This window comes from Meriones unguiculatus, chromosome X, assembly GCF_030254825.1.
Source record: "Meriones unguiculatus strain TT.TT164.6M chromosome X, Bangor_MerUng_6.1, whole genome shotgun sequence".
In the NCBI taxonomy this organism is placed as follows: Eukaryota; Metazoa; Chordata; class Mammalia; order Rodentia; family Muridae; genus Meriones; species Meriones unguiculatus.
In genome coordinates, this window is record NC_083369.1 from 41,640,531 (window position 1) to 41,664,811 (window position 24,281).

At 41.5% G+C, this 24,281-nt stretch overlaps 1 protein-coding gene across 2 annotated transcripts in view; it reads left to right on the top strand.

Moving 5' to 3' along the window:
- The first annotated feature begins 2,910 nt into the window (after nucleotides 1–2,910).
- The window catches only part of Jade3 (jade family PHD finger 3), a 145,386-nt gene continuing 124,015 nt past the window's right edge, over nucleotides 2,911–24,281 (top strand). The window contains exons 1-2 of one of the 2 annotated variants that reach the window (XM_060374452.1): nucleotides 2,911–3,211; nucleotides 10,846–10,934. The gene's annotated coding sequence lies outside the window, so the exon portion shown is untranslated. The remainder of the gene's footprint in view (nucleotides 3,212–10,845; nucleotides 10,935–24,281) is intronic. The other variant, XM_060374453.1, reaches the window with a different exon arrangement.

A 24,281-nucleotide genomic window follows, 5' to 3' on the forward strand; every position in this document is an offset into this window, starting at 1 on the left:
ATCAAGTTCAGGACAGCCAAGGCCACACAGAGAAACCCTGTCTCAAAAAGCTAAAAAATAAGATAAAATAAAGTCCTGAAAAAATAAAATAAAAATCAAAACTATAACACTTTTTAGAGGAAACCTGAGAGAAGGTACTTGGGGCCAGTGAAGATTTTTAGACATGACAGCAAAGGTGCTATACATAAATGCAAAATTTGATAAACTGCATTTTTCCAAAATTTTGCAAAATCTCTTGTTAAACAAATGAAAAGATCACCTGCAGAATGCAGAAACGATTTTCTGCTTATATACATATCTGACAGAGGATTTGTTATTAGAATATATAAATATCTTTACAAATTTAATAGTAAGAAATAGTCCAATTTGAAAATGTCCAAAAGACATAAGCAGACACAACATTAAAGAGGACATATAGATGGCAAGTAAAAACATGTAAGGATGTTCAACATCAATAGCCACTAAAGAAGTCCATTTAAAATGAGCTATTACTACAAAATAGCTAAAACAGAAATAGTAACAGTACCATATATTAACAGAGAGTAAATAAACTTATCTCTTATGTACTGCAGGTAGGAAAACAAAATAGTATACCTAGTCTGGGAAATTTTGGCACACACTTAAAAACCGACTTCCCTTGTACTTACAGTTATTTGGAGCAAGAAATGAAAACGTAAAAAAAAAAAGAAATGAAAATGTGTTTTCACAAAAATACCTACAAGACTGTTACAGCAATTTTATTCTTTTAAAAAATGTTTATTACACCTCTTTACATTTGCACATGTGTGTGTGTGTCCTATGTGTGGAGGTCAGAGGACAGTTTTCAAGACTCATTTCTTTCTTTAAAACTTATTGATCTCAGGGATCCAAATCAGGCTTGGTGGCTAGTGCTTTTACCTACCGTGCCATCTTCATGGCCCAGCAGTTTTATTCTTTTTCTTTTTTTTTTTTTTTTAGCAGTTTTATTCTTAACAGGTGAAGTAAACAGCCCAAATGTCCTTCAATATCCACACTGTAGAATATCACTCAGCAATAAAAACAATGATGGATGTTAAAGAAATTATGCTGAGGTGAAAAACGCCACAGATTTCAAAATGTATGATTCCATTTATATAAAATGCTTAAAATGACAAAATTATAGGGATGGTCTGGTGAATATGTTAGGAGTTGCCAGGGATTATGTTATGAAAAGGAGGTGACTGATGCTAAAGAATAGCAGGGGGAAACTTTGAGATGGTTTGCTGGTCACGCAAATAAATCTACACAACTGATAAAATTTTGTAGAAGCTATATATTCAGGTTCAGAAATAGATGCTTGTGAAGCTGATGAAATCTGAATGAGCATTTCAGATTGGACTAGTACCATTTGCTTCGTTTTGATATAGTTATGTAAGATTACAATTGGGAGAAAACTCTTGAGAGTTACTTATGATGGCTCATGGGGCCCCTTTGTAATATTTTTACAACTCCCTGTGATTTTTTTTAAACAAATCTATTATAACATAAATGTGAAGGACTATAAATATTTTACTACTCACTGATTTACATAAAATGAAGTAGAAATAAGTAAAAATTACTATATGGTTCATCTAGTTGCTAATGATGTATTTTCAGTTCTAGAAAGGTAAATAAAAAGTTGCTTTCAAACATCTGTATTTGTCAGAATTTAAAGGACCAGAACCAGTAGTAAATTATATACTCACTTTTAATTTTTATATTTTGAGACGGTGTGACAGCTCTGGGTATCCTGGAACTTGCTCTGTAGACCAGGCTAGCTCCAAACTCACAAAGATCCGTCTGTCTCTGCCTCTCAAGTGCTGGGATGAAAGGTGTATGCCGCCACTGCATGGCAAAATACACTTATATTAGTATTTTACTAAAACTACACATCGTTTTTCACTTATTCATTAGAATACTGTCTTCCATAACTATGAGAATGGCTAAACAAAACAAAAAGCTGCAGGGCACACAACCACGAAGGTAAGATCCGGAAGCTGCAATCCAGGGCCATAGATCAAAGCAGGCATCCATGGGCGAACTTTTATCTGATGGGGAGATTTGAGACAGGGTTTCTCTGTGTAGCCCTGGTGTTCTGAAACTCGCTCTGTAGACCAATTCTCTGTCCAATCCTCTGTGTCTCAGAAAAACTCAGCCCTGGTTTAAAGGTTTTTCCCCAAATAATTCTAAGAGGCCCACCTAAATTATCCAAGATAATGAAGGACTCCTACTTTTAAGTGAACAGATCTTTAATTTCATTAACAAAAATACCTCCGCAGAAACACCTGGATAAGGGTTTGAATATGGATGAAGGTAGTCGACATCGGAAAAAAGAAAAAAAAAAAAAGCCCCACACCATCATAAAGCATTTTTGCTTATAACTGGATAAATGTGTTGTCACGTGCCTCCTTGCCTTTATTATTTATCCATGCTTCAAGCATAAACGTCAGAAATAATGGTGGTCACCGAGTTTATATACGAATTGCACTCGCGGAACTTTAGAGCTGCAGCGTTTGGAGGAGGTGAGGGGGGTTGAAAAGCTCGACTGTGACAGAGCAGGAGCCACCTCGCTCTCTCAAGCGCCTAGCGGGGATGGACACCTCAGGGCAGCAGCGCGCGCAGCAGGAGAGGAGGAGAATCTACCTGAAGCAGTGTGCCGCGCGTGCGGGAGCCTGAGGTGGGCGGAGCCTCAGAGCCGGTGGCGCTGGCGACGGAGACCAAACCGCCAGAAGAGCGCGCGGGCGAGCAGACGGCGGGGAGTCGGTCGGGTAGGGCGAGCGAAGCCGGCGGGGGGGGGTGGTGGTGGTGGTGGTGGTGGTGGCGGAGGGGAGGCGGGGAGTGGCGGTGGTGAGGAAGGAAAGGGAAGAGGCGGAGCGTGGGAGCGCACAGTGTCAGGAATACAATAGTACTCCGCGCTGCCTTGGCTGCCGCTGCCGCCACCCAGCAGCCAGCCTGCCCAGGGCTGAGGCCTGACGGGCCAGGCGTCTAGGGCCGAGGGCAGGAGCAGAGCGCTAGGGGGCGGCCCGCGTGGCTCCTCGGAAGGCCCCGGCAGGAGGGCGGGGTGGGGAGGAGATTAGGGGGCAGGTGCGAGGGAGGGAAGAGAAGAAAGCAGGCGGCTAGGGGGCGGTTACCACCCTTGCCGGACTCGCCCAGCACGTTGAGGGGGCCCTCAGTGTGCGGCGGGGAAGCAGCGGAGCCAGACGCTGCGCCCAAGGTAGGCGCTCCCGAGGGCGGCCGGCGCACCGGCGAAATTGTGGGTGTAGTGAGGGTTTGGCGGCAGGACTGGCGGTCTCGAGGAGTGGGACGCGAGTGGCGCGGAGCTAGGGGTCCCGGCCTCGCCGCGCTTAGTGTCGCTCCAGCTCTGCGTAACGGTTGCCTCCGGTGTCCCCCCGAGAGCCCTGGAACGGAGAGCGTGCGTGGGCTGAGATAAAGTGCCCGGTCGCTCCTCTGCTGTTAGCGCGCCATGCCTGGTGGCCGGAGCTGGGGTCGGGGGTCGGACACGAACACGCGAGCTCTGCTGCAGCCTCTGGGCCACCTCAGGAGGCATTGAGCGCCATAACTGTGGCGGCCGTTTCCTTTGGAGTCCCCTCCTGGCGCCCCTTCCCATACTTGTCCTGTGCTGTAGGGGACTCTTGGGGCCAGACCTCGGGGCCAGAGGGCATGCTCTTTCAGCTGCCTGTGGCTAGCTGGTCAGAGTAGAGAGAGGGCGCACCCTGGCTGTTTGAGCCTTTCGGAGCCGGAAGGTACTGAGTGTCTGAGGAGGGAAGACCAGCAGTGCAGGGAGCAACCAGGCACCCTGAGAGCCTAAATGCCAACCTAGCGGGAGCGCGGGCGCCCTGCCGGCCGGCGAACTTTCCTTTCTCCAGTCATTGTTAGGACGCTGTTCACAGCTGCCAAGCGCCCCTGCAGTCCTGGGGGTGGGAAAATCGCCAGGTCTTTGCCAATTAAGGGGAGATTTTACTCTGCCACCGGCCCCAGCACAGTTGTTAACTTTTCTCCAGCTCTTGAGTTCATTTTATTCCCTTCTCTGAGGGAGCTACATTTATTTTATTTTATTTTTTAAGCCTCTAATCTTTTTCTCTTGCTTTTCGGAGCAGAGCCTTGGGTTTGGTGGAGTCTGGCTTTAAATTACAGGGAGCAGCCAGTGTTCATTATTTGTGAGGTGGGATCTCAAGTGAGTGCCCTTAATGGTGGTATGAAGAAAACTGCTTAAGAGTTTATCTCTGTGCAGCCCTAGGGCATACATACATAGCCTGTAGGGATTTGGCAAGAAACTTGTTTGGCCACTTTAGTAGCATTCTGAGTTGCAAGAAAATCCATATTCTGAGATGTGCACTAGGGTTGACCCCCTCCCCTTCCTTGTGAGAAGCACTAATCTGTGAGGCTGAGGATGAGATAGCCCCCCTGTATCTTCCACAGTTAGACTGTATAAAAAATCAAAACCGTGGTGACAGAGATTCCAGTGTCCTAGAGGGAAAAGTGACCTCATTCCCTGCACTCAGTCAGATAAAGATAACTGCTACTCTCCAAACTCTGAAAAGTAGTGAAAAAAAAAATTGGTAAAAACTCGTTGTACAACATCTTTGCCTAGTTCTCCCTAAACAGAATCCACTTTCCCAGAGTACTTCTTAAATACCTCCCTGCAGCCACTTCTTGTCAGCCTGGGAGTTGGAGGATGGGTGTGGGGAGAACAGAGTCCACTTGAAAAAAGCATTGTGTTTTATTTAGTTTAATATTTCTATAACATCTGTAATGGAGGGAATGTAGAGCCTAGTCATTGTATGCTTTGAAAAGTGATGATTCTGGACAAATTAAAATAGTTTTTTTGTTTTTTGTTTTACTTTTTTTGTTTCACCTTAAGATTACTTTACTTCCATAACTAACATTTTCTTTTTTATTTAAGGTCAGCTATGAGTTTAAATACGTGAATTATTAGAGGATAAACTCCCACTACAAGGATGGAAGTTGGGGGTTCTCTTCATGTTAGTTGGGGAGAGGCCCAATTCATATTAACCTCTCAACATCAGTTAACATCATTGCCACATTTCTTTCACTTGTATTATTCTGTAAACTTCTGTTCCCTAAATAAGAATATTTATTTCCCAATATTGTTGCCTTAAAGGAGTTCCTCACCATTTTTTGTCACCAAGTTTTTCGATAATACAGATTACAGTGTTCTAGACTCCTCCCTTTGTTTTGTCTTTCCTGAATCTGGCCTTGGCAATGTAGATGACTCTTGGTTACAGGCAGGGAAGGAGCCAGGTATGACTTGGAAACAGTTTTGAGGACACTTGTGAACCACTTTCTGGCCTATAGAAAAGGGTCCCAGGACAATCACAAGTCATGATTCAGGGAGTTATCATACCTGAGACATACGAGGTAGTCTAAGCTAAAGTACAAGTATATTGAAGACTTACATGTTTAGTATGACCATCTTCTTTAATAATTAATGCTTGTCGTTTCCATATCTTGTGTTCTACCAACCATAACCAATGTTTGTCCTCTAAGCTATACAAAGCCATCTCTTGGTTTTTTGGTTTGTGTGTTTGTTCTTTTACTTAGAGGTCTAGTTGAAACTAATCACTTATTTTGGGGGGTGGTGAGGTAATCAGGAGACATCAGGTGTTTGTTTTTTTCATAGATAATTCTTTTTTCATTTTTATTTTTTATATTAATCACAGTTTATTTACTTTGTATCCCAGCCGTAGCTCCCTCCCTTATTCCCTCACAATCCCACCCTCCCTCCCTCATCTCCTCCCTGCCCCTTTCTAAGTCCACTGATAGGGGAAGATCCTCCTTCCCTTCCATCTGACCCTAGCGTTCCAGGTCTCTTCAAGACTGGCTGCAATGTCCTCTTCTGTGGCCTAGCAAGGCTGCTCCTCCCCCCCGGGGGGGGTGTCAAAGAGCTGGCCATTGAATTCATGTCAGAAATAGTCCATGTTCGCCTTAGTAGAGAACACACTTGGATACTGAGCTACCACGAGCTATATCCGGGCAGGGTTTCTAGGTTATATCCATACATGGTATGGTCCTTGTTGGAGAAACAGTCTCATGAAAGACCCCTGTGCACTGATATATTTGGTCCTTGTGGAGCTTCTGTCCTCTCCACGTCTTCCTAACTCCCCCTTCTTTCATATGATTCCCTGCACTCTGCCGAAGGTTTGGTTATGAGTCTTAATATCTGCTTTGATACACTGCTAGGTAGAGTCTTTCAGAGGCCCTCTATGGTAGGTTCCTGTCCTGTTCTTTGTTTTCTCCTACTTCCAATGTCCATCCCATTTGACTTTTTAAGTGAGGATTGATCATCTTACCCCGGGTCCTCTTTCTTGTTTATCTTCTTTAGGTGTATAGATTTCAGTATATTTATCCTATCTTATAAGTCTATATAAGTGAGTATATACCATGTGTGTCTTTCTGCTTTTGGGATACCTCACTCAGGATGATTGTTACTAGGTCCCACGATTTGCTGCAAATTTCATGATTTCCTCATTTTTAATTGCTGAGTAGTATTCTATTGTGAAAAAGTACCACAATTTCTGTATCCATTCCTCAACTGAGGGACATCTGGGTTGTTTCCAGGTTCTGGCTATTATGAATAAAGTTACTACAAACATGGTTGAACAAATTTCCTTGTTGTGTACTTGAGCATCTTTTGGATATATGCCTAGGAGTGGTATAGCTGGATCTTGAGGAATCACTATTCCTAATTTTCTGAGAAAGCACCAGATTGATTTCCAAAGTGGTTGTACAAGTTTGCATTCCCACCAGCAATGGAGGAGGGTTCCCCTTTCTCTACAACCTCTCCAGCATGTGTTGTCAGTTGAGTTTTTGATCTTACCCATTCTGATGGGTGTAAGGTGAAGTCTCAGGGTCATATTGATTTGCATCTCCCTGATGGCTAAGGACATTGAGCATTTCTTTAGGTGTTTTTCTGCCATTCTACAATCATCTACAGAGAGTTCTCTGTTTAACTCCGTGCTCCATTTTTAAACTGGATTACTTAATTTGTTGCTTTTTAACTTCTTGAATTTTTTTATATATACTGGATATTAGCCCTTTGTCAGATGTAGGGTTGGTGAAGATCCTTTCCCAGTCTGTAGGCCGTCATTTTGTTTTGATGACAGTGTCTTTTGCTTTACAGAAGCTTTTCAGTTTCATGAGGTCCCATTATTTATTGTTGATCTTGGAGCCTATGCTGTTGGTGTTCTGTTCAGGAAGTAGTCTGCTGTGCCAATGAGTTCTAGTGTCTTCCCTACTTTTTCTTCTAACCGATTTAATGTGTCTGGTTTTATGTTGAGGTCTTTGATCCATTTGGACTTTAGTTTTGTGCAGGGTAATAAATATGGATCTATTTTCATTTTTCTGCCTATAGACATCCAGTTGGACCAGCACCATTTGTTGAAGATCCTGTCTTTTTTCCATTGAATGGTTTTGGCTTCTTTGCCAAAAATCGAGTATTCATAGATGTGTGGGCTTATTTCTGGGTTTACTATTCGGTTCCATTGATCCTCTTTTCTGTTTCTATTCCAATACTATGCAGTTTTTATTACTATTGCTCTGTAGTACAGCTTGAGATCACGGATGAAGATGCCTCCAGATGATCTGTTGTTTTACAGGATCGTTTTGAAAATTCTAGGTTTTTTTCTTTCTCCATATGAAGTTGGGAATTTCTCTTTCAAGGTCTGTAAAGAATTGTATTGGTATTTTGAAGGGAATTGCATTGAATCTATAGATTGCTTCTGGCAGAATGGCCATTTTCACTATGTTAATCCTACCAATCCATGAGCATGAGAGATCTTTCCATCATCTGATACCTTCTTGAATTTCTTTCTTCAGAGACTTGAAGTTTTTCTCAAAATGTCTTTCACTTGCTTAATTAGAGTCACACCAAGGTACTTTATGTTATTAGTGGCTATTGTGAAGGGAGTTGTTTCCCTAATTTCTTTCTCGGCCCTTTTGACTTTGGAATACAGGACGGCTTCTGTTTTTATGAGTTGATTTTTTATCCAGCAAATTTGCTGAAGGCGTTTATCAGTTGAAGGAGTTTTCTGGTTGAATGTTTTGGGACGCTCATGTATACTATCATATCATCTGCAAAAAGTGATACTTTGACTTCTTCCTTTCAAATTTCTATCCGCTTAATCTACTTTAGTTGTTTTATTGCTATAACTAGGACTTCAAGTATTATGTTGAAGACATATGGAGAAAATGGGCAGCGTTGCCATGTGCCTGATTTCAGTGGGATTGATTTAAGTTTCTCTCGATTGCACATCAGGTGTTTGTAATCTGTTTTCTTCTGTACACTTCTGTTCCCTAAAGAGAGCTCTTATTATTCCACAGAACCAAAAACTGTGGGCACAAGGGTCTTTCTGAGATTGATACTCCTCCAAAGACCATTCAAGGAGATAACCAAGAACCCCTGAACAGATGTAGCCCATGGCAGTTCAGTCTCCAAGTAGATTCCATAGTGTTGGGAACAGGGACAGTCTCTGACATGAACTGATTGGCCTGTTCTTTGATCACCTCCCCCTGAGGGGGAAATAGCCTTACCAGGCCACAGAGGAAAACATGCAGCCACTCCAGATGAGACCTGATAGACTAGGATCAGAAGGAAGGAGAGGAAGAGCTCCCCTATCAGTGGACTTGGGGAGGGACATGAGTGGAGAAGGGGGAAGGAGGGTTGGATTGGGAGAAGAGAAAGGAGGGAGGTAGAGGGGGCTAGAAAGTGAATAAACTGTAATTAATTGAATTAAAAAAAGAAAAAAGGAAGAAGAGCTCTCATTCCAATACTGTTGCTTTGACAGAGTTCCTCACCTTTTTTTTTTAAACAGTGCTCTAGAAACCATCAATTTTTTTCTCTTTCTTGAATCTGTCCTTGGCAATGTAGATTAATCTTGGTCACAAGCAGGGAAGGAGTCAGATATGACTTGGAAACAGTTTTTAAGACACTTGTGAACCACTTTCTGGCCTATAGAGGAGGATTCCAGGACAATCATGGGACATGACTCAAGGAGATATCATTCCTGAGACATACCAGTTAGTCAAAGCAAAAGTACAGGGATGTTGAACTTACAGGTTTACTATGGCCATCTTCTTTAATAATTAATACTTGTCTTTTCCCTATCTTGTGTTCTACCAACAATAACAATTGTTTGTCCTCTAAGTTATACAAAACACTGTCTTGGTTTTTCTGTTTCTTTGTTTGTTCTTTACTTTGAGGACTAGTTGAAACTAATCACTTATTTGGGGGTGGTGAGATAATCAGGAGACATCAGGAGTTTGTGATGCGAGTTCTTCTGTACACTTCTGTTCCCTAAAAAAGAGCTCTTATTCCACAGAAACAAAAACTGTGGGCACAGGGGTCTTTTCTAAGACTGATACTCCAACAAGGACCATTCATGGAGATGAGCTAGAACCCCTTAACAGATGTACCCCATGGAGGTTCAGTGTTCAAGTTATTTCCATAGTATTGGGAATAGGGACTATCTCTGACATGAAATGATTGGCCTGTTCTTTGATCACCTCACCCTGAGGGGGAAATAGCCTTACAAGACCACAGAGGAAGACAATGGAGGCACTCCTGATGAGACCTGATAGACTAGGATCAAAAGGAAGGAGAGGAAGAGCTTCCCTATCAGTGGACTTAGGGAGGGACAAGAGAGGAGAAGGGGAAGAAGGGTGTTATTGGCAGAGGAGGCTGGGAGTTACAAGGGAACTAGAATGTGAATAACTGTAATTAATTGTATTAAAAAAAGAAAAAAATGAAGAAGAGCTCTCATTCAAGTACTTTTGCTTTAACAGAGTTCCTCAAGTTTTTTTTTTTTTTTTTTTTTTTTTTTTTTTTTTTTTTTACACTGTCCTAGAATCCACCCATCATTTTGTCTTTCATGAATCTGGCTTTGTTAATGTAGATGAATCTTTGTTACAGGCAGGGAAAGAGCCAGGTATAACTGGGAAACAGGTTTCAGGACACTTGTGGATCACTTTCTGGCCTATAGAGGACGGTCCAGGATAATAACAGGTCATGATTCAGGGAGTTATCATTCCTGATATATACGAGTTAGTTAAAGCTAAAGTACAAAGATGTTGAAGACTTACATGTTTATTATGGCCATCTTCTTTAATAATTAATGCTTGTCTTTTCCCTGTCTTGTGTTCTACCAACCATAACCAATGTTTGTCCTCTAAGCTATACAAAACCATCTTTTTTCTATTCTTTTATTCTTTACTTTGAGGACTAAGTAAAAGTAATCTCTTATTTTGGGGGTGGTGAGCAAATCAGGAAACATCATGAGTTTGTGATGTGTGTTCTTCTGTACTCTTCTGTTCCCTAAAGAAGAGCTCTTATAACACAGAACCTAAAACTATGGACACAGGTGTCTATCCTGAGGCTGATACTCCACCAAGGACCATTCATGGAGATAACCTAGAACCCCTTAAAAGATGTAGCCCATGGCATTTCAGTGTCCAAATGGGTTCCATAGTATTGGGAACAGGGACTGTCTCTAACATGAAGTGATTGGCCTATTCTTTGATCACGTCATCACTGAGGGGGGAATAGCCTAACCAGGGCACAGAGGAACACAGTGCAGCCACTCTTGATCGACTAGAATCAGAAGGAAGGAGAGGAATAGCTCCCCCATGAGTAGACTAGTGGAAGAATATCAGTGGAAAGGGGAAAGGAGCATGGGATTGGGAGAAGAGGAGGAGGTAGCTACAAGGGGCCTAGAAAGTGAATAAATTGTAATTAATTGAATTAAAAAATGAAAAAAAAAGGAAGAAGAGCTCTCATTCCAGTACTGTTGCTTTAGCAGAGTTCCTCACTTTTGTTTTCTTTTGTTTTTACAGTGTTCTAGAATCCACCTTTAGATTCGTCTTTCCTGAATCTGGCATTGTTAATGTACATGAATCTTGGTTACTGGCAAGGAAGGATCCAGGTATGACATGGAAATAGTGTTCAAGACACTTGTGAACCACTTTCTGGCCTATAGAGGAGGGTCCAGGACAAGCACAGGTCATGATTCAGGGAGTTACCATACCTTAGACATATGAATTTGTCTAAGCTAAAGTACAAGGATGTTGAAGACTTACAGGTTTACTATGGCCATCTTCTTTAATAATTAATGCTTGTCTTTTCCCTGTCTTGTGTTCTACCAACTATACCCACTGTTCGTCCTCTAACCTATACAAAACCATCCTGTGCTTTTTCTATTTCTTTGTCTGTTTGTTTGTTCTTTACTTTGAAGTCTAGTTGAAAATAGTAACATATTTTGGGGATAGTGAGATAATCAGGAGACATCAGGTATTTGTGATGTGTGTTCTTCTATATACTTCTTATCTCTAAAGAAGAGTTCTTATTCCACAGAATCAAAAAATGTTGGCACAGTGGTCTTTTCTGAGACTCATAGTCCACCAAGGACCACTGATGGAAATAACCTAGAACCGCTTAACAGATATAGTCCATGGCAGTTCAATGTCCAAGTAGGTTCCACAGTATTGGAAATAGGGACTGTCTCTGACATGAACTGATTGGCCTGTTCTTTGATTGCCTCACACTGAGGTGGAATAGCCTTACAAGGCCACAGAGGAAGATAGTGCAGCCACTCTTGATGAGACCTGATAGCGTAGGATCAGAAGGAAGGAGAGGAAGAGCTCTCCTATCAGTGGACTTGGAGAGGGAGATGAATTGAGAAGGGGAAGGGATGGTGGGATTGGGATCGGAGGAAGGAGGGAGCTACAAGGGGGGCTAGAAAGTGAATAAACTGTAATTAATTTAACTAAAAAATGAAAAATGAAGAAGAGCTCTCATTCCAGTACTGTTGCTTTAACAGAGTTCCTCACCATTTTTTTTAACAGTGTTCTAGAATCCTCCCTTTGTTTTGTTTTTCCTGAATCTGTCCTTGGCAATGTAGATGACTCTTGGTTACAGGGAGGGAAGGAGCCAGGTATGACTTGGAAACCGTTTTCAGGAAACGTGTGAACTACTCTCTGGCCTATAGGGGAAGTTCCAGGAGAATCACAGGTCATGATTCAGGGAGTTATCATACCTGAGACATACAAGTTAGTCTAAGCTAAAGTACAAGGATGTTGGAGATTTATATGTTTAGTATGGCCAACTTCTTTATTCCTATTTCTCTTTTCCCTGTGTTCTGTTCTACCAACCATAACCAGTGTTCATCATCTAAGATATACGAAGCCATCTCTTGGTTTTTCTGTTTCTTTGTTTGTTTGTTCTTTACTTTGAGGTCTAGGTGAAACTAATCTCTTATTTTGGGGGTGGTGAGATAATCAGGAGACATCAGGTGTTTGTGATGTGTGTTCTTCTATACACTTCTGATCCATAAAGAAGAGCTGTTATTCCACAGAATCAAAAAATGTGGGCACAGGGGTCTTTTCTGAGACTGATAGTCCACCAAGGACCATTGATGGAAATAACGTAGAACCCCTGAACAGATGTAGCCCATGGCATTTCAGTGTCCAAGTGGGTTCCATAGTGTTGGGAACAGGGACTGTCTCTTAAATGAACATATTTGCCTGTTCTTTAATCAACTCCCCCTGAGGGGGTAATAGCCTTACAAGGCCACAGAGGAACATAGTGCAGCCTCTCCTTATGAGACCTGATAGACGAGGATCAAAAGTAAGAAGAGGACGATCTCCCCTCTCAGTGGACTTGGGGAGGAACATGAAAGGAGAAGGGGGAAGGAGGGTGTTATTGGCAGAGGAGGCTGGGAGCTACAAGGAAACTAGAATGTGAATAACTGTAATTAATTGTACTAAAAAAAGAAAAAAAAAAACGAAGAAGAGCTCTTATTCAAGTACTTTTGCTTTAACAGAGTTCCTCAAGTTTTTTTTTTTTTTTTTTTTTTTTTTTTTTACACTGTTCTAGAATCCACCCATCATATTGTCTTTCGTGAATCTGGCTTTGTTAATGTAGATAAATCTTTGTTACAGGCAGGGAAAGAGCCAGGTATAACTGGGAAACAGGTTTCAGGACACTTGTGGATCACTTTCTGGCCTATAGAGGACGGTCCAGGACAATAACAGGTCATGATTCAGGGAGTTATCATTCCTGATATATACGAGTTAGTTAAAGCTAAAGTACAAAGATGTTGAAGACTTACATGTTTATTATGGCCATCTTCTTTAATAATTAATGCTTGTCTTTTCCCTGTCTTGTGTTCTACCAACCATAACCAATGTTTGTTCTCTATGCTATACAAAACCATCTCTTTTCTATTCTTTTATTCTTTACTTTGAGGACTAAGTGAAGGTAATCTCTTATTTTGGGGGTGGTGAGCAAATCAGGAAACATCATGAGTTTGTGATGTGTGTTCTTCTGTACTCTTCTGTTCCCTAAAGAAGAGCTCTTATAACACAGAACCTAAAACTGTGGACACAGGTGTCTATTCTGAGGCTGATACTCCACCAAGGACCATTCATAGAGATAACCTAGAACCCCTTAAAAGATGTAGCCCATGGCATTTCAGTGTCCAAATGGGTTCCATAGTATTGGGAACAAGGACTGTCTCTGATATGAAGTGATTGGCCTATTCTTTGATCACCTCAACCCTGAGGGGGGAATAGCCTAACCAGGGCACAGAGGAAAACAATGCAGCCACTCCTGATCGACTAGGATCAAAAGGAAGGAGAGGAATAGCTCCCCTGTCAGTAGAGTACAAGAGGGACATCAGTGGAGAAGGGGAAAGGAGGGTGGGATTGAGAGAGGAGAAAGAAGGGAGGTTGAGGGGGTCAGAAACTGAATAAACTGGAATTAATTTAATTAAAAAAGAAAAAAAGAAGAAAAGCTCTCATTCCAATACTGTTGCTTTAACTGAGTTACTCACCTTTTTTTTTTTTTACACTGTTCTAGAAACCATCCTTTGTTTTCTCTTTCTTGACTCTGTCCTTGGCAATGTAGATTAATCTTGGTCACAAGCAGGGAAGGAGTCAGATATGACTTGGAAACAGTTTTTAGGACACTTGTGAACCACTTTCTGGCCTAGAGAGGAAAATTCCAGGACAAGCATGGGACATGATTCAAGGAGTTGTCATACCTGAGACATACCAGTTAGTCAAAGCAAAAGTACAGGGATGTTGAACTTACAGATTTAATAATTGATACTTGTCTTTTCCCTGTCTTGTGTTCTAAAAAGCATAACAATAGTTTGATCTTAGAGCTATACAAAACCCTGTCTTGGTTTTTCTGATTCTTTGTTCTTTAAATTGAGCATTATTTGAAACTAATCACTTATTTTGGGGGTGGTGAGATAATCAGGAGACATCAGGTGTTTGTAATGTGTGTTATTCTATACACTTCTGATCCATAAAGAAGAGCTGTTATTCCACAGAATCAAAAAATGTGGGCACAGGGGTCTTTTCTGAGACTGATAGTCCACCAAGGACCATTGATGGAAATAACCTAGAACCCCTTAACAGATGTAGTTCATGGCAATTCAGTGTCCAAGTGGGTTCCATAGTGTTGGGAACAGGGAAGGTCACTGACATGAACTGATTGGCTGTTCTTGATCAAATCCCACTAAGCCGAGAATAGACTTACCAAACCACAGAGGAAGACAGTACAGCCACTCCTGATGAGACCTGATAGTCTAGGATCAGAAGGAAGGAGAGGAAGAGCTTCCATATCAGTGGACTTAGAGAAGGACATGAGTGTACTAGGAGGAAGAAGCGTTGAATTGGGAGAGGAGGAATGAGGGAGCTACAGGGTGGGCAGAAAATGAATAAACTGTAATTTATTTATTTACAACATGAAAAAAAGGAAGAAGAGCTCTCATTCCAGTAGTGTTGCTTTAAAAGAGTTCCTCACTTTTTTTTTTTTACACTGTTCTAGAATCCTCCCTTTGTTTTGTCTTTCCTGAATGTGTCCTTGGCAATGTAGATGAATCTTGGTTAAAGGCAGGGAAGGAGCCAGGTATGACTTGGAAACCGTTTTCAGGACACTTGGGAACTACTTTCTGGCTTTTAGAGGAGGATCCAGGACAATCACGGGTCATGGTTCAGGGAGTTACCATACTTGAGACATACATGTTAGTCTAAGCTAAAGTACAAGGATGTTGGAGACTTATGTTTAGTATGGCCAACTTCTTTATTCCTATTTCTCTTTTCCCTGACTTGTGTTCTAACAACCATAACCAATGTTTGTCCTCTAAGGTATACAAAGCCTTCTCTTGGTTGTTCTGTTTGTTTGTTTGTTGCTTTGTTTGTTTATTCTTTACTTTGAGCCCTAGTTGTAACTAATCACGTATTTTGCGCGATGTTAGATAATGAGCAGACATCAGGTGTTTGTGATGTTTGTTCTTCTGTACACTTATGATACCTAAAGAAGAGTTGTTATTCCACAGAATCAAAAATTTGGGCACAGGGCTCTTTTCTGAGACTGATAGTCCACCAAGGACCATTGATGAAAATATCATAGAACCCCTGACCAGATGTAGCCCGTGGCAGTTCAGTGTCCATGTTGGTTCCATAGTGTTGGGAACAGGGACTGTCTATGATATGAACTAATTTTCATGTTCTTTCATCAACTAACCCTGAGGGGGGAATAGCCTTACCAAGCCACAGAGGAAAACAGTGCAGCCTCTCCAGATGAGACCTGATCGACCAAGATCAGAAGAAAGGAGAGGACAAGCTCCCCTATCACTGGACCTGGGGACGGCCATGAGTGGAGAAGGGGGAAGAAGGGTGGGATTGAGAGAGGAGAAAGGAGCGAGGTAGAGGGGGCTAGAAAGTGAATAAACTGTAATTAATTGAATTAGAAAAAGAAAAAAAGAAGAAGAAAAGCTCTCATTCCAATACTGTTGCTTTAACAGAGTTCCTCACCTTTTTTTAATTTTTTCTTTACACTGTTCTAGAAACCATCCTTTGTTTTCTCTTTCTTGAATCTAAACTTGGCAATGTAGATTAATCTTGGTCACAAGCAGGGAAGGAGTCAGATATGACTTGGAAACAGTTTTCAGGACACTTGTGAACCACTTTTTGGCCTATAGAGGAGGATTCCAGGACAAGCATGGGACATGACTCAAGGAGCTATCATTCCTGAGACATACCAGTTAGTGAAAGCAAAAGTACAGGGATGTTGAACTTACAGTTTTACTATAGCCATCTTCTTTAATAATTGATACCTGTCTTTTCCCTGTCTTGTGTTCTAAAAACCATAACAATTGTTTGTCCTCAGAGCTATACAAAACACTATCTTGGTTTTTCTGATTCTTGGTTTGTTCTTTACATTGAGGACTATTTGAAACTAATCGCTTATGTTGGAGGTGGTGAAATAATCAGGAGAAATCAGGTGTTTGGGATGTGTGTTCTTCTAAACATTTCTGATCCATAAAGAAGAGCTATTATTCCATAGAATCAAAAAATGTGGGCACAGGGGTCTTTTCTGAGACTGATCGTCCACCAGGGACCATTGATGGAAATAACCTAGAACCCCTGATCAGATGCAGTGCATTGCAGTTCAGTGTCCAAGTGGGTTCCATAGTGTTGGGAACAGGGAGGGTCACTGACATGAACTGATTGTCTACTCTTTGATCAACAATCCCTAAACCAGGAATAGACTTACCAAACCAAAGAGGAAGACAGTACAGCCACTCCTGATGAGACCTGATAGTCTAGGATCAGAAGGAAGGAGAGGAAGAGCTTCCATATCAGTGGACTTAGAGAGGGACATGAGTGTAGCAGGAGAAAGGAGGGTGGAATTGGTAGAGGACGAATGAGGGAGCTACAGGGTGGCCAGAAAGTGAGTAATCTGTAGTTTATTGAATTACAAAATGAAAAAAAGGAAGACGACCTTTCATTCCACTAGTGTTGCTATAACAGAGTTCCTCACCTTTTTTTTTTTTTTTTTACAGTGTTCTAGAATCCTTTCTTTGTCATGTCTTTCCTGAATGTGTCCTTGGCAATGTAGATGAATCTTGGTTACGGGCAGGGAAGGAGCCAGGTATGACTTGGAAACCGTTTTCAGGACACTTGTGAACTACTTTCTGGCTTTTAGAGGCGGACTTAGGACAATCACGGGTCATGGTTCTGGGAGTTACCATACCTGAGACATACATGTTAGTCTAAGCTAAAGTACAAGGATGTTGGAGACTTATACGTTTAGTATAGCCAACTTCTTTATTCCCATTTCTGTTTTCCCTGACTTGTGTTCTAACAACCATAACCAATGTTTGTCCTCTAAGGTATACAAAGCTTTCTCTTGGTTATTCTGTTTGTTTGTTTGTTGCTTTGTTTCTTCTTTACTTTGAGCCCTAGTTGTAACTAATCACTTATTTTGCGTGTTGTTAGATCATCAGGAGACATCAGGTGTTTGTGATATGTGTTCTCCTCTACACTTCTGATCCACAAAAAGAGCTGTTATTCCACAGAATCAAAAATTGTGGGCACAGGGGTCTTTTCTGAGACTCATAGTCCACCAGGGACCATTGATGGAAATAACCTGGAACCCCTGATCAGATGTAGTACATGGCAGTTCAGTGTCCAAGTGGGTTCCATAGTGTTGGGAACAGGGAGGGTCACTGACATGAACTGATTGGCTGTTCTTTGATCAACTCCCCCTAAGCCGGGAATAGACTTACCAAACCACAGAGGAAGACAGTACAGCCACTCCTGATGAGACCTGATAGTCTAGGATCAGAAGGAAGGAGAAGAAGAGCTTCCATATCAGTGGACTTAGAGAGGGATATGAGTGTAATAGGAGGAAGGAGTGTTGAATTGGGAGAGGAGGAATGAGGGAGCGACAGGGTGGCCAGAAAGTGAATAAACTGTAATTTATTGAACTACAAAATGAAAAAAAGGAAGAAGAGCTCTCATTCAACTAGTGTTGCTTTAAAAGAGTTTTTTACTTTTTTTCTTTTTTTACAGTGTTCTAGAATCCTCCCTTTGTTTTGTCTTTCCTGAATGTGTCCTTGGCAATGTAGATGAATCTTGGTTAAGGACAGGGAAGGAGCCAGGTATGACTTGGAAACCATTTTCAGGACACTTGTGAACTACTTTCTGGCTTTTAGAGGAGGATCCAGGACAATGAAGGGTCATGGTTCAGGGAGATACCATACCTGAGACATACATGTTAGTCTAAGCTAAAGTACAAGGATGTTGGTGACATATATGTTTAATATGGCCAACTTCTTTATTCCCATTTCTCTTTTCCCTGTCTTCTATTCTACCAAGCATAACCAATGTTTGTCCTCTAAGCTACAAAAAGCCTTCATTGGTTTGTTTGTTTGTTCTTAACTTTGAGGTCTAGTTGAAAATAATCACTTATTTTGGGGGTTGTTAGATAATGAGCAGACATCAGGTTTTTGTGATGTGTGTTCTTCTGTACACTTATGATCCCTAAATAAGAGCTGTTATTCCACCCAATCAAAATGTGTGGGCACAGGGTTCTTTTCTGAGAATGATAGTCCACCAAGGACCATTGATGGAAATAACCTAGAACCCCTGAACAGATGTAGCCCATGGCAGTTCAGTATCCATGTTGGTTCCATAGTGTTGGGAACAGGGACTGTCTATGATATGAACTAATTTTCATGTTCTTTCATCAACTAACCCTGAGGGGGGAAAGCCTTACCAAACCACAGAGGAAAACAGTGCAGCCTCTCCAGATGAGACCTGATCGACCAGGATCAGAAGAAAGAAGAGGAAGAGCTCCCCTATCACTGGACTTGGGGACGGCCATGAGTGGAGTAGGGGGAAGGAGGGTATGATTGAGAGAGGAGAAAGGAGCAAAGTAGAGGTGGCTAGAAAGTGAATGAACTGTAATTAATTGAATTAGAAAAAGAAAAAAAGAACAAGAAAAGCTCTCATTCCAATACGGTTGCTTTAACAGAGTTCCTCACCTTTTTTTTTATTTTTTCTTACACTGTTCTAGAAACCATCCTTTGTTTACTCTTTCTTCAATCTAAACTTCGTAATGTAGATTAATCTTGGTCACAAGCAGGCAAGGAGTCAGATATGACTTGGAAACAGTTTTCAGAACACTTGTGAACCACTTTTTGGCCTATAGAGGAGGATTCCAGGACAAGCATGGGACATGAATCAAGGAGCTATCATTCCTGAGACATACCAGTTAGTCAAAGCAAAAGTACAGGGATGTTGAACTTACAGGTTTACTATAGCCATCTTCTTTAATAATTGATACCTGTCTTTTCCCTGTCTTGTGTTCTAAAAACCATAACAATTGTTTGTCCTCAGAGCTATACAAAACACTGCGTTGGTTTTTCTGATACTTGGTTTGTTCTTTACATTGAGGACTATTTGAAACTAATCGCTTATGTTGGGGGTGGTGAAATAATCAGGAGAAATCAGGTGTTTGTGATGTATGTTCTTCTATACACTTCTGATCCATAAAGAAGAGCTATTATTTCATAGAATCAAAAAATGTGGGTACATGGGTCTTTTCTGAGACTGATAGTCCACCAAGGACCATTGATGGAGATAACCTGGAACCCCTGATCAGATGTAGTGCATGGTAGTTCAGTGTCCAAGTGGGTTCCATAGTGTTGGGAACAGGGAGGGTCACTGACATGAACTGATTGGCTGTTCTTTGATCAACAATCCCTAAGCCGGGAATAGACTTACCAAACCACAGAGGAAGACAGTACAGCCACTCCTGATGAGACCTGATAGTCTAGGATCAGAAGGAAGGAGAGGAAGAGCTTCCATATCAGTGGACTTAGAGAGGGACATGAGTGTAGCAGGAGAAAGGAGGGTGGGATTGGGAGAGGAGGAAAAAGGGAGCGACAGGGTCACCAGAAACTGAGTAATCTGTAGTTTATTGAATTATAAAATGAAAAAAAGGAAGAAGAGCTCTCATTCCACCCAGTGTTGCTATAACAGAGTTCCTCACCGTTTTTTTTTTTTTTTTACAGTGTTCTAAAATCCTTTCTTTGTTTGGTCTTTCCTGAATGTGTCCTTGGCAATGTAGATGAATCTTGGTTACGGGCAGGGAAAGAGCCAGGTATGACTTGGAAACCGTTTTCAGGACACTTGTGAACTACTTTCTGGCTTTTAGAGGAGGATCCAGGACAATCACGGGTCATGGTTCAGGGAGTTACCATACCTGAGACATACATGTTAGTCTAAGCTAAAGTACAAGGATGTTGGTGACTTATATGTTTAGTATGGCCAACTTCTTTATTCCCATTTCTCTTTTCCTTGTCTTCTATTCTACCAAGCATAACCAGTGATCGTCCTCTAAGCTACACAAAGCCTTCATTGGTTTGTTTGTTTGTTCTTTACTTTGAGGTCTAGTTGAAACTAATCACTTATTTTGGGGGTTGTTAGATAATGAGCAGACTTCAGTTGTTTGTGAGGTGTGTTCTTCTGTACATTTCTGATCCATAAAGAAGAGCTATTATTCCATAGAATCAAAAAATGTGGGCACAGGGGTCTTTTCTGAGACTGATCGTCCACCAGGGACCATTGATGGAAATAACCTAGAACCCCTGATCAGATGCAGTGCATTGCAGTTCAGTGTCCAAGTGGGTTCCATAGTGTTGGGAACAGGGAGGGTCACTGACATGAACTGATTGTCTGCTCTTTGATCAACAATCCCTAAACCAGGAATAGACTTACCAAACCAAAGAGGAAGACAGTACAGCCACTCCTGATGAGACCTGATAGTCTAGGATCAGAAGGAAGGAGAGGAAGAGCTTCCATATCAGTGTACTTAGAGAGGGACAAGAGTGTAGCAGGAGAAAGGAGGGTGGAATTGGTAGAGGACGAATGAGGGAGCTACAGGGTGGCCAGAAAGTGAGTAATCTGTAGTTTATTGAATTACAAAATGAAAAAAAGGAAGAAGAGCTCTCATTCCACTAGTGTTGCTATAACAGAGTTCCTCACCTTTTTTCTTTTTTTTTTACAGTGTTCTAGAATCCTTTCTTTGTCATGTCTTTCCTGAATGTGTCCTTGGCAATGTAGATGAATCTTGGTTACGGGCAGGGAAGGAGCCAGGTATGACTTGGAAACCGTTTTCAGGACACTTGTGAACTACTTTCTGGCTTTTAGAGGCGGACTTAGGACAATCACGGGTCATGGTTCCGGGAGTTACCATACCTGAGACATACATGTTAGTCTAAGCTAAAGTACAAGGATGTTGGAGACTTATACGTTTAGTATAGCCAACTTCTTTATTCCCATTTCTGTTTTCCCTGACTTGTGTTCTAACAACCATAACCAATGTTTGTCCTCTAAGGTATACAAAGCTTTCTCTTGGTTATTCTGTTTGTTTGTTTGTTGCTTTGTTTCTTCTTTACTTTGAGCCCTAGTTGTAACGAATCACTTATTTTGCGCGTTGTTAGATCATCAGGAGACATCAGGTGTTTGTGATATGTGTTCTTCTATACACTTCTGATCCACAAAAAGAGCTGTTATTCCACAGAATCAAAAATTGTGGGCACAGGGGTCTTTTCTGAGACTCATAGTCCACCAGGGACCATTGATGGAAATAACCTAGAACCCCTGATCAGATGTAGTGCATGGCAGTTCAGTGTGCAACTGGGTTCCATAGTGTTGGGAACAGGGAGGGTCACTGACATGAAGTGATTGTCCGTTCTTTGATCAACAATCCCTAAGCCGGGAATAGAGTTACCAAACCACAGAGGAAGACAGGACAGCCACTCCTGATGAGACCTGATAGTCTAGGATCAGAAGGAAGTAGAGGAAGAGCTTCCATATCAGTGGACTTAGAGAGGGACATGAGTGTAGCAGGAGAAAGGAGGGTGGAATTGGGAGAGTACGAATGAGGGAGCGACAGGGTGGCCAGAAAGTGAATAAACTGTAATTTATTGAACTACAAAATGAAAAAAAAGGAAGAAGAGCTCTCATTCAACTAGTGTTGCTTTAAAAGAGTTTTTTACTTTTTTTCTTTTTTCACAGTGTTCTAGAATCCTCCCTTTGTTTTGTCTTTCCTGAATGTGTCCTTGGCAATGTAGATGAATCTTGGTTACGGGCAGGGAAAGAGCCAGGTATGACTTGGAAACCGTTTTCAGGACACTTGTGAACTACTTTCTGGCTTTTAGAGGAGGATCCAGGACAATCACGGGTCATGGTTCAGGGAGTTACCATACCTGAGACATACATGTTAGTCTAAGCTAAAGTACAAGGATGTTGGTGACTTATATGTTTAGTATGGCCAACTTCTTTATTCCCATTTCTCTTTTCCTTGTCTTCTATTCTACCAAGCATAACCAGTGATCGTCCTCTAAGCTACACAAAGCCTTCATTGGTTTGTTTGTTTGTTCTTTACTTTGAGGTCTAGTTGAAAATAATCACTTATTTTGGGGGTTGTTAGATAATGAGCAGACTTCAGTTGTTTGTGATTTGTGTTCTTCTATACACTTCTGATCCATAAAGAAAAGCTATTATTCCACAGGATCAAAAAATGTGGCACAGGGGTCTTTTCTGAGACTGATAGTCCACCAGGGACCATTGATGGAAATAACCTAGTACCCGTCACCAGATGTAGTGCATGGCAGTTCAGTGTCCAAGTGGGTTCCATAGTGTTGGGAACAGGGAGGGTCACTGACATGAACTGATTGGCTGTTCTTGATCAAATCCCACTAAGCCGGGAATAGACTTACCAATCCAGGAGGAAGACAGTACAGCCACTCCTGATGAGACCTGATAGTCTAGGATCAGAAGGAAGGAGAAGAAGAGCTTCCATATCAGTGGACTTAGAGAGGGATATGAGTGTAGTAGGAGGAAGGAGGGTTGAATTGGGAGAGGAGGAATGAGGGAGCGACAGGGTGGCCAGAAAGTGAATAAACTTTAATTTGTTGAAGTACAAAATGAAAAAAAGGAAGAGCTCTCATTCCACTAGTGTTGCTTTAAAAGAGTTTTTTTACTTTTTTTTCTTTTTTTACAATGTTCTAGAATCCTTTCTTTGTTTGGTCTTTCCTGAATGTGTCCTTGGCAATGTAGAAGAATCTTGGTTTCAGGCAGGGAAGGAGCCAGGTATGACTTGGAAACCGTTTTCAGGACACTTGTGAACTACTTTCTGGCTTTTAGAGGAGGATCCAGGAAAAATGAAGGGTCATGGTTCATGGAGATACCATACCTGAGACATACATGTTAGTCTAAGCTAAAGTACAAGGATGTTGGTGACTTATATGTTTAATATGGCCAACTTCTTTATTCCCTTTTCTCTTTTCCTTGTCTTCTATTCTACCAAGCATACCCAATGATTGTCCTCTAAGCTACACAAAGCCTTCATTGGTTCGTTTGTTTGTTGTTTACTTTGAGGTCTAGTTGAAACTAATCACTTATTTTGGGGGTTGTTAGATAATGAGCAGATATCAGGTGTTTGTGATGTGTGTTCTTCTGTACACTTATGATACCTAAAGAAGAGCTGTTATTCCACATAATCAAAAATTTGGGCACAGGGGTCTTTTCTGAGACTCATAGTCCACCAGGGACCATTGATGGAAATAACCTAGAACCCCTGATCAGATGTAGTGCATGGCAGTTCAGTGTGCAAGTGGGTTCCATAGTGTTGGGAACAGGGAGGGTCACTGACATGAACTGATTGGCTGTCCTTGATCAAATCCCACTAAGCCGAGAGTAGACTTACCAAACCACAGAGGAAGACAGTACAGCCACTCCTGATGAGACCTGATAGTCTAGGATCAGAAGGAAGGAGAAGAAGAGCTTCCATATCAGTGGACTTAGAGAGGGACATGAGTGTAGTAGGAGGAAGGAGTGTTGAATTGGGAGAGGAGGAATGAGGGAGCGACAGGGTGGCCAGAAAGTGAATAAACTGTAATTTATTGAACTATAAAATGAAAAAAAGGAAGAAGAGCTCTCATTCAACTAGTGTTGCTTTAAAAAGTTTTTTACTTTTTTTCTTTTTTTTACAGTGTTCTAGAATCCTCCCTTTGTTTTGTCTTTCCTGAATGTGTCCTTGGCAATGTAGATGAATCTTGGTTAAGGGCAGGGAAGGAGCCAGGTATGACTTGGAAACCGTTTTCAGGACACTTGTGAACTACTTTCTGGCTTTTAGAGGAGGATCCAGGACAATGAAGGGTCATGGTTCAGGGAGATACCATACCTGAGACATACATGTTAGTCTAAGCTAAAGTACAAGGATGTTGGTGACATATATCTTTAATATGGCCAACTTCTTTATTCCCATTTCTCTTTTCCCTGTCTTCTATTCTACCAAGCATAACCAATGTTTGTCCTCTAAGCTACACAAAGCCTTCATTGGTTTGTTTGTTTGTTCTTTACTTTGAGGTCTAGTTGAAACTAATCACTTATTTTGCGGGTTG